We start from the raw sequence: 10,127 nt of genomic DNA on the forward strand, positions 1-10,127 counted from the left end.
CTCCCTTCTGTGAGTTTTAGGGATCGAACATGCCATCGGACTTGCTCGCTTGCCATCAGACTTGCACAGTGAGCCTTTTTGCCAGCTGAGCCATCTTGACCAAATCTTGGCTCACCAGAAACTCGGCTCGCCCAGCCATGGAAGTCCCACTGATTGATTTCCCCACCACGACAACCCTCCCCCTCATAAACCAGTCACTCTCCAGTGTGGGTCGGTTTTAATATCAAAACGGCATCTTACACAGAGGCAGCTACAAGCATAAAAACCAAAAGACGCTGTAACTGTGGCTGGACCCATGGAAGCATCTACATCTTTTAATCTACATCCGGATTCCAGGGCCCCACACTCAGCTTCCCCCAGCAGGAACAACATGGAACAGACATCTTTGCTGAGATGGTTATAAAACAATGGGTTCCCTAGACAGATTCCAGAGTGGCTGCACCAGAGCTCCCAACCTGTGGACACCACCAGGTTTTCCTCGCTGTCTCCAGTCCCACCCTCGGGGAGGAGCCACCGAGGCTCCTCCCTCCAAGCAGGCTATGACCTCTTTAGACAGGAGGCCAATCCCGCACCCACAGGGTCCTGCTCAAAACAAGCCTAAAGTTGAATGGAATTAGGGGGCAGGGGCAGCCCAGATGCAGGCGATTAGAACGAGCCTCGGGGACTCAGTTTTCTCGAGTTATAGCCTCTCTTTTTTCTCTACCGTCTCTCTCGCTCTCTCATGCACACACGTGTACACACACACACACACACACACACACACACCATCACCGCCAACACCACCTACCTCCAGATCTTCTGGAGGAGGCGCACACCACCGGGGCCTGTGTTAAGTTTCAAGTTCCTCTTTGTCCCCTCGGTCCCTCACTTTCCGGGGATCTCTCACGATCCCCAGGGAAGGGTGGAGCACTATGAACCCCGCTCCTCTCCAGATGGACCGAAGTGTCTTTCCCAGCGACCAGAAGTTCTGGTGGTTTCTATAACGTGGCCAGCGCACATGGCAAGCTCCTCCCTGCCCCACCTAGGCTGGCTCGACCAAAGTAGCCTGAGAACTCGGGCCCTGCCACCTTCTCTCTCAGACCATATGATACTAGCTAGGCTGGCTGGCTGGCAGGCAGGTAGACCCCAGAGATCTGTCTCTAATGTGCAAGTGCTGGGGTTACAATTACAGACTACGTCTGGCATCCCAAGGAATGAAGTCTGTCTTTTACAGCCAATGAGGCCTGGAGCTTGCCACCTCCTGAACGTCTCACTTGATACACCTCCCCAGGAATCTTTGGGTGCTCTCTAATCCTAAATCGAGTGCGGCTTGTTCCAGCCACGCCCTCCCTGACTGTCAAGGTTTATCTGGCATGATTCCCCTTCAGCGAGCCCTCCCTGCCTACCTCGTCTTAGCTCTCCTGATCCCTGCCCTCTTCAGTGTCCCGGGCCCATCACACATAATTACAGCCACCGAGGACCAGCTACTATCCCAAACTGGGACCCTGTCACGCCTTCTGCGATCAAGCTTCTGCCCACACTCAATTTCCGGAGCAGAGCCCCCTGTGCAGCCTTTCTTTGGGCATTGTTTGTAAAATGTGGCGGATTGGCCATGAGAGGGCAGCAGCGAGTACGTACTAGCCGTACCTGGCCGGTAAACCCACGTTCCTACGGGGTCTCTCCATTGCCTCCGTGGTCTCTCCACTTCCTCCGTGGCTCAGGTCCCTCCTTAGGCTCTCTGGCATCTCTACAGTCAGTCCTAAGCCCCGTGGGTAAGCAGTTCTCACAGCACCCATTGATCAGGCAGCCTGTCCCTGAGCCTCCAGCCTTCTAGGCTCTGGCTTCCAGACCACTCAGTGAAACAAGCTCTCTTCTCTTGCCCACTTCAACCTGGTGTCACCCTCAGCTCCACAAGGGCCCTTTGGCCTCATGGCTTTCTGTCCCTACTTCCAGAGGACTTCCCCTTGCCTTAAAGATTCCTAACTCCCTGCCAGCCATACTCCCTGCCCTCTGCACGCCTACCCTGTGTAAAAGAGCTTCTTTAAAAGACTTGGAGGGAAAGGTCGAGTTATTTTACTCTAGGGTGTAAGCGATGGAGAATGTACAGCCCTTCTGGATATTTCTATCTGGAGTCTGATGTCGTCATAGGGCCAAAACTCTGTAAGTCTCCTAAACTAGGACTCCAGGGAGGCCATGACCTTGTGCTCAACAAGTCCATAAGTAACAAATTGGGCCCACCAGACAGGTGTCTTAGGCTCCTATATGAGCTAAGAACTGCTTGCAAGAACTGACACTGTAGTTTACAGGAACTAGCGGCCACTGCAGATTGTAAGGCTATATGGATGGAGCCGGTGGCCACACCCATAGAAGGTTGGCTGTATGTGTGGTCCCACCAAAATGCTCAGTAGACAGTATCCTTTCTTCTGGGCTGAGCCACACCCCAGCCCGGTTACCACTTTAATTGACATTTGAAAGCTCTGACCCGGACCGGTCACGTGTCTACTCTCACTCTCTACATCCTCCCCATAGCAACCAAGCTCAGCACCTCCGCCCATCCCTCGCCAGCCACGCCGCCATCATCCAAGCCGTTAGTGGTAACAGGGAGAGGAGTGTGAGACCTGTTAGTCAGAGAGAAATCCACAGCCATTCATTTCTGCCGGAAGGAACAGACCAGAAAGGCATACATTAGTCCAGAGGAAAGGGTGGTTGGTTCAAAGGAGCCGCCAGGCCAGGAGCCTGGAGCCCCGCGGGTGGGCGGGGCTGGCTGCTAGTGGTCAGCCCCTGGGGCAGCCAGGGAGAGGCAGGGATTAGCTGGGGGAGAGCTAGAGTTAGTGCAAAAGAGCCAGAGGTTAGCCCAGAGAGGCCATGAGCCTACTGGAGGTGAGGCATGAAATCACCCCCAGGTGTGGCCCTGGCTTAGCAGCTGGCGGGCTCTGGGGGAGGCTGGCTGGGGCAGAGGCATGGATATAAACCGGACAAGGAGCTGGGGTGACTTCCCATGGGCCTGTGGGCCTCTAGGATTCACTTCCTGGCACCCATTTGCCCCTCCCATAAGCCCTAAGGGCCCGTAGAGACACTTCCCGGACTGTGCATCTTGACAACTGGCAGCCCGTCCTCTCTAAGTGTGGAGAGAGTGTCTCTAAACACTTCCTAAGGGGAAAAAATATCCTGACACCTACTTCCTGTGTGAAAATGGTCCGAAATAGACTTCCAGTTTGAGATTTCCGCCTCTCTCAGTGGAAAAGGCCTGGCTAGTTGACTGCCTATGTGGAGAACGTTCTTACTGGCCATTGGCCATCTCTTCTCAGGCTGAGAGAAAAGCCCTCTTACAGACTTCCTGATGCCCTCTCCTCGGGCTTCACTGGGAAACGCCCGACTCTGCACTGTGGTGTTTCCAGGAAATGGCCCCTCACATGCTGCCGGCTTAGGAAACTTGTTTATAGCTTCCAGGTAGGGCTTCGGGTTCCAACACACACCTTTGAGCTCCTGTACCAGATGGCCAGCCCCTGATGTTCTTACCCCTCTCTCCCTGCCCTAAATCACAGAGGGCCCCAGCTAGGTAGGGCCCAGAATTGCCAATTCTAGAGCCACGGGCACCACAATGGTTCCCACAAGGTCCCCTGGTCCCATCCACTCCTGGTGGCAACCAGACTTGTGCACAGAGGAGAGAGGTCATGCTCGGAGCCCAGCGTCCCACGTCCACAGGACAGCCTCCTCCTCCTCCTCCTCTGGGCGTCACTAAATACGGCTGCCCCCTGGCTCAGATCTGGCCTGGACAGCCTGGGGACATCTGCTTGCCAAAAGGAGGGACCAGCCCCCAGGAGGCCCAGAGCTCGGCAGGGCTGGGTTAGTAAGAAGAGAAACCAGTTAGTAGGGCCGGGTTAGTAGGTCAGAGCACAGCACCAGCAGACACACACAGGAGCCACTAGAGAGAAGAAGGCAGCGGGAGGGCCGTTAGTTAAGGGGCGGCGGGGTGCAGAGTGGGGTGCCCCGGGGTTAGACAATTAGTAATCAAAAGAGCTGCCTACGGGAGAGAAAGCCGGCAAGAGGGGAGAAAGGGAAGAGACGTTAAGGATTCAAAGCACGTGTCTGCCCCAGGTAGAAGGGTCTGTGTGCAGAACACCCGAGATCAGAGAATGGACGTACCACCGAGTCCCCCGAGGCCCGCCCTCAGTGTGTCTTACTCCATTTTGAAGTCCCTGCCATGCGGCAACACCTCAGTCACCTCACCACGGGCATCAAGGGAAGTAGAAGGGTCCCGTTCCGCCAGCAGGGGGCGGCAGAGTTGGTGAGTCTCCTAGCATGTCCTGTCCTGCAGGATGGGTCTGCACATAGATCCCAGCCCCCAGGCAGGGCCTTCCTGAGCCTTGTCCGCGTACCAGCCTCCGGGAAGGCCCCTGGCCTGCAGAGTTAGTAGGGTTTGGCTGCTTCGGGGTTAGTAGGTCATGCTCGGGCCAGGTTAGTGGATTAGTCGGTTGACAGAAGGCCAGGCATCTCGTCGCGTGCCACAGCGTCCTGGCCGAGCCCTGGGTTGGTTAGTAGGTTAATCACACCATGCAGCCTTCCCCTCTCAACGCCCCCCCCACCCCTGACCCACCACAGGCCTCCTGTCCCCACCAGCCTGGGTATGGAGCCTGACCAGGGCAGGGGGTCTGCCTCTATACCCCCCATCAGCACCCACCGTAGGAACCAGGCCTGACCTCAGTAACCCCATGCTGGAAGCCCAGAGCTTCCATTTCTAGGCTGTGGGTCTCAGAGCTCCACAGACACTTCAGATCTGCTAAAAAAAAAAAAAAAAAAATGTACCCAGCTTGTCCTCAGTGCAAACCCCCTGCCAAGTTGTGGCCAGTCTCTTCCCAGAAGGATCTCCTCACATGCTTGTGTGTGAGCACTAGCGTGCACACACACACACACACACACACACACACACACACACACACCAGCATCTCACCCCCCAGAGCTGCTGCCTTTGAAAATGAACATCTCTTCCATCACTAGCTCCCCGTCTCTAGCTGCTCCCACCAATGGCCTACCCTGCCCTCCTCTACAAAGAAGGAACTGCAAGGAACTGACCTGACTCCGAAGACAAAGCTGGGACTCCCCCAAGCCCCACCCCCTCCAGCTTCTCTTTCCTCCCAGGCGACAAGGACAACGGGACACCTGAGTACACTTCTAAAGCCCAATGCTGTGTCTCCCAACATTCTAGATGTTGGGTAAGAAAATAATTCTGTAGCCAGCAAAGACAGATGATGTCTCACCCTTCCATCCCAGCCTGAGTGTCTGAGGTGCTCGTTAGCACTTTGAGGCTCTAAAAAGTCCTACCCTGTATTTGACCTATTTGAATTTTGCTTTAGTTTCTTTCCAAAACCACTCAGGCAAGCCACGCCTTTCTCATCCTTCAAAGCTCCTGCAGGGGTCAGCCTGACTACGAAGCCTCTCCCTCCCTCCTGCCAGAGCTGGGGTCTCTCTCCCACACTGGCCTCTCTTGCCTGCCTATTGTCTAATCACTCTGGCCTCTCTTGACTGCCTATTGGCTAATTCTTCCTGGACACGGTTTCTGGCCGATGACTACAAAGTTGCAAAGTGTCTGAGATGCGGCTGGACAGCACCTGTATTTCCCAAGATGGCTACACAAATAAAAGAACCCTGCTGGGATCCATGGTCTAGCAGGAAACAAGGTTCATCTCCTTCTGGAAAAGCCGCAAACTACAACAGAAACCAAAGGTGGCCGCTGCCCCCAGACTGGTCGGCAAGGCAGACCACTCTGAGTGGCCCAGCCAGAAACGCCCGTGGATCAGACTGTACCCAACCCAGATGAACCCTCACCTAAACTCCCTACACTCCCACTGAAACAGAACTGTATGGCACATCTACTGAGCGCCTAGCACTGAGCCAGGCACAGGTTCGCCTAAGAGCTGCCTAGGCCACCAAGAGAGCATATGGCCCACATGACATGTGGAAATCAAAGCTGGTAGAGACAAGGGGGCTTGTAGAGGGTACCCTGAGACCCAAGCTGGCTCCGTACTGGCTGCAGCCACCGTGTATGTCCTCAAGACAACTGGCACAACGCCCGCAACCCTGTACCCTTCTTATGTTTGCCTGTTCCTCCCTACCTGAGGAACTCTGAAGGGGAGTCTAGCTGCTCATGTTTATGATTCCCCTCTTTCCCCGCCCCGAGAGGCACAGGCTGAATCTCCAGCCCCTCTGTGAAGGCACAGAGAGACAAGACCAGGGATGTGCCTAAGCTCAGATAAGGTCGTTCTTTGTAAGCTTGGGTCCTGAAATGGCAAGGCCGTCATGGACAAAACCCTGGAGCCTCTCTCACTCACTCTGGACACCGAGCAAGGCCCCGTGAAGACATAAGCTACCGCTGGCACTTTGGTCTTGCTTTGCCAGCCTCAAGCCCTGTGGTGTGAGTCTCTGGGGCCGAGCACCGCAGGCCAGGATGCAGAATAAATAATCAACTGTGCCCCACCCCACTGCAGTCAAGGGCTTCCTGATTCTAGACTGTCCCAAGGAAGGCCATACAGTGCTGTTGCTGGTTGTAGACCCTCCTCCAGGACTGTCTGTGACAAGAGGTGAAGAATGGACAGGTTATACTGGGCACTGGGCCCTGAGGATCCCTCCGTGGCTATGCAATATGGATTGGGGTGCTGGCTGGGCACCCCCCATGTCCTGGGCAAAGTCTTTGTAACTGACTGGGTGCAGCCCATTCTCCAGTGACTAGAGGAAGCTGGGGCTATGGACCTCCATACTGGGTCTCCTTATCTTAGAGTGCCCCCTTTCTCTTTCCAAGGTTCCTTCCTGTGCTGAACAGCACAGGGGAGGCTAGCCAGACTCCTCCCGGACCAGGACTGTCTGTCTCTCCCCTTCCCACAACCAGCAGGGAGCTAAAAGCCTCACCCAAGAGGCACCCAGACTCATCACTCAAGCAGCAAACAGACAAAAAAGAAAAGAAAGAAAGAAAAGAAAAGGAATTGAAAAGGGAAAAAACGAGAGAAAGGAAAACAGACAAAGACAGACATGGGACTCCTCCCCATCAGCTCCTCCTCCGAGCCCATGGAGTCCTACCCTACCCGCAGGTCCTTTGAGACACCACCCTGTGGCCAGGAGGGGGCCTAGCTCCACCCCATCTCCAGAGACTGGAGGATTCCAGTCCACATGAGATGAGGAGAGGCCTCCCGGTGCCTGGGTTCTAAGCTGCAGCCTCCCCCCACCCCCTGGAGCTGTCCATGAAAAAAGCAGGGTGACTCCTCAGTAGTACATCTTCAGGAATGGCTCTTCTTCGGGGGGAGGCAGGCTCCATCTCAGGTACTGGGAAGGAGAGGGTCTTCAGGGAGACAGGTTGCTCCCCAGTTCCAGGAGGTCAGAATCCAAGGGATCCCGGGGGCTCCAAGACAGATAAGGGTCTGGAGATGCACAGAGCTGTCTGGGAGAGGCACATGGAAAGAAGGTAAGAGTACCTCAGATGCTCTTAGTCTATGTCCTGGGCTCCCAACCTACAAACATACACACGGGGCAGGCAGCAGAGCTGGGGACACAAATCTGTCTGAATAAATTTAGACCGGAAGTGGTAAAGGAACCAAAAGGCGGGGCTCACTCAAAGGATCAGCAGAAAGCCAGTGTCAGATGGCCCAGAGTAACCTCAAGAGGCCAGCATCTGAGAAAGGGTGGAGGGACTCAGGAGTAGTCCCCAGTGGCTTCAGCTGAGACCCTGTGTACACCAAACACACACACACATACACACACACACACACACACACACACACACACCACACACACACGGAAACGGCCCCCCACAGGACCTAGAGCTCACCCGCTTGCTGAGCTGTGGTGATGGGTTTTCGTACTTGAAGATCATAGAAGGTGGGGCCATCTCTCTGGCGTTCACCCCTGGATGGCCAGCAGCACCACCTTAAAGGTCAGGTTGACATCTGTGTGAGATGGGAGGGGGTTCAGATTGTTCTCATACTCCCCTACGGACGCCATGCACAGCAAACCTTCTGCTTCAGCGCCCTCCCCCCCCCCNCCCCCCAACACCAGGCCTCCTCAGAGACAGAAGGACTCTGGTCATGGGAAGGAATATGAGACAGAGGACCACCCACCCTCCTAAGGAAGCATCCTTCTCACCCTTACCTGACATCATTACATCATCAACATCATGGAAGGCCTAGAGCCTAGCGCCTCCCGCACACAGACATCACAGGATGACTCTGGAAGACAGAAGAGCCAGCCACCCGCTCCCCCCCCCCCCAACACACACACAGGATGCACCCTAGGAGATGACCAGGCCCAAGCCCTGCCTTGGCTCAGGAGCCATCTGCTTCCTCCTTCTCTGTCAACTAGAGCATTGTGGATTCTTGTGTGACCCAGGAAAACTCAGAGCAAACTGGGCAAATAGGGGACAACAGAGGTGGGGGGTGCTGGACGGAGAGGGATCTGAAACTCTGAGCTTAGTACTATCCTGGTGGCTGGGAGCCTGTGCCTCTCTCTGATCCCTGCCCTGACCCACAAGGGTGGCCATTCAAGGCCTGGTTGAGAAATGAGAGCAGCCCTCTGCCCATCTCAGTCCCTTCCTTCCTGTGACCCCCACAACAAAGAAACAGGTGGCCAAAAGGTGCAGGGCTTGTGTGGACCACTGCAAGTCACCGGGGTGGTGGAAGAGAGAAGGGAGTGCCTGCATGTCACACCAGGACTCAGGTTGGCTCTTTCCTAACAGTCATGCTACATCTGTGCTCCAAACCCCGAGCCAGGGAAGGCGATACATCTCGTAGCTGCTCTTAGAGCCTCCTGTCCCAGGATCCTGGAGGATCCTGAGTGGAGGAACCCTGAGGAGGTCCCCCCCCCCCGTGTCTGCAAGACCAAGGAGCCTGTTCAAGCTGACCAATGGCATCTTCAAGAGCCAGAGTCACAGGATGAGCCCATCCACCCTCCCGTCCCGGGTTCCAGAGCTGAACCTTTCTCACACGCACCAGCAGAGAGCAGGCGGGCTGGTGAAATGATACTTATCTGCAAGGCTGCTTTGCAGGGTAGCGGCGTCTTTTTCCAAATCCCTCCGCTCTTCTGCCACCTGGGTACCAGCCGGAAATCTGTAAACAAACCCACAGTGACCCCATCATGGGGTGCAGACCCTGAATCCTGGTCCTTGTGAGGACGATGGAGGTTTCCAGGGAACCCTAGTTCCTGGGTCAGGGTGATTCAGTCTCAGTGTAGGATGTGGGTTCGGAAGCCACACGAACCAGGGTGGGGCTGTGGCTCTCCAACCCCACAGGCACATCACCTGTGACTCTGAGCTGTCATTCTGGAAACTTAGCCAATTCATCAGTGACTTGAATTCAGAAACACAGGCCCGTGTCTTAGGGTTTCTATTCCTACATAAAACATCAATGACCAAGAAGCAAGTTGGGGAGGAAAGGGTTTATTCAGCTTACACTTCCACATTGCTGTTCATCACCAAAGGAAGTCAGGACAGGAACTCACACAGGGCAGGAACCTGGAGGCAAGAGCTGATGCAGAAGCCATAGAGGGATGCTGCTNACTGGCTTGCTCCTCATGGCTTGCTCGGCCTGCTTTCTTTCTTTCTTTCTTTCTTTCTTTCTTTCTTTCTTTCTTTCTTTCTTTCTTTCTTTCTTTCTTTCTTTCTTTTGTTTTTCAAGACAAGATTTCTCTGTATAGCCCTAGGCTGTCCTGAAACTCACTTTGTAGACCAGGGTAGCCTTGAACTCAGAAATCCGCCTACCTCTGCCTCCCAAGTGCTGGGATTAAAGGCGTGCACCACCACTGCCCACCTCAGCTTGCTTTCTTATAGAACTCAGGACCACCAGCCCAGGGATTGCTATGGGCTAGGACCTCCCCCATTGATCACTAATTGAGAAAATGCCTTACAGCTGGATCTCAAGGAGGCATTTCCTCAACGGAGGTTCCTTTCTCAGTGATAACTCCAGCTTGTGTCAAGTTGGCACACAAAACCAGTCACTGCAGCCCCTCAGCAGAAACACAGGCTGCATTTACATTCAGCCATCATACAACCCTGATGGGTCAAATTAAAATCCCTGGCCGGGCGTGGTGGCACATGCCTTTAATCCCAGCACTCAGGAGGCAGAGGCAGGCGGATTTCTGAGTTTGAGGCCAGCCTGGTCTACAAAGTG

The 10,127-nt window shown here is 54.7% G+C and overlaps 1 long non-coding RNA gene across 3 annotated transcripts in view; it reads right to left on the reverse strand.

The window, feature by feature from the left end:
* Positions 1-202: 202 nt before the first annotated feature.
* The window catches only part of LOC110313062, a 15,649-nt gene continuing 5,724 nt past the window's right edge, over positions 203-10,127 (reverse strand). For all 3 annotated transcript variants that reach the window (XR_003842963.1, XR_003842964.1, XR_003842965.1), the window contains 3 exons: positions 8,116-9,068; positions 7,796-7,913; positions 203-7,408 (listed from right to left, as the gene is read on the reverse strand). This is a non-coding gene — a long non-coding RNA (uncharacterized LOC110313062). The remainder of the gene's footprint in view (positions 7,409-7,795; positions 7,914-8,115; positions 9,069-10,127) is intronic.

Source organism: Mus pahari, chromosome 23, assembly GCF_900095145.1.
Source record: "Mus pahari chromosome 23, PAHARI_EIJ_v1.1, whole genome shotgun sequence".
In the NCBI taxonomy this organism is placed as follows: domain Eukaryota; kingdom Metazoa; phylum Chordata; class Mammalia; order Rodentia; family Muridae; genus Mus; species Mus pahari.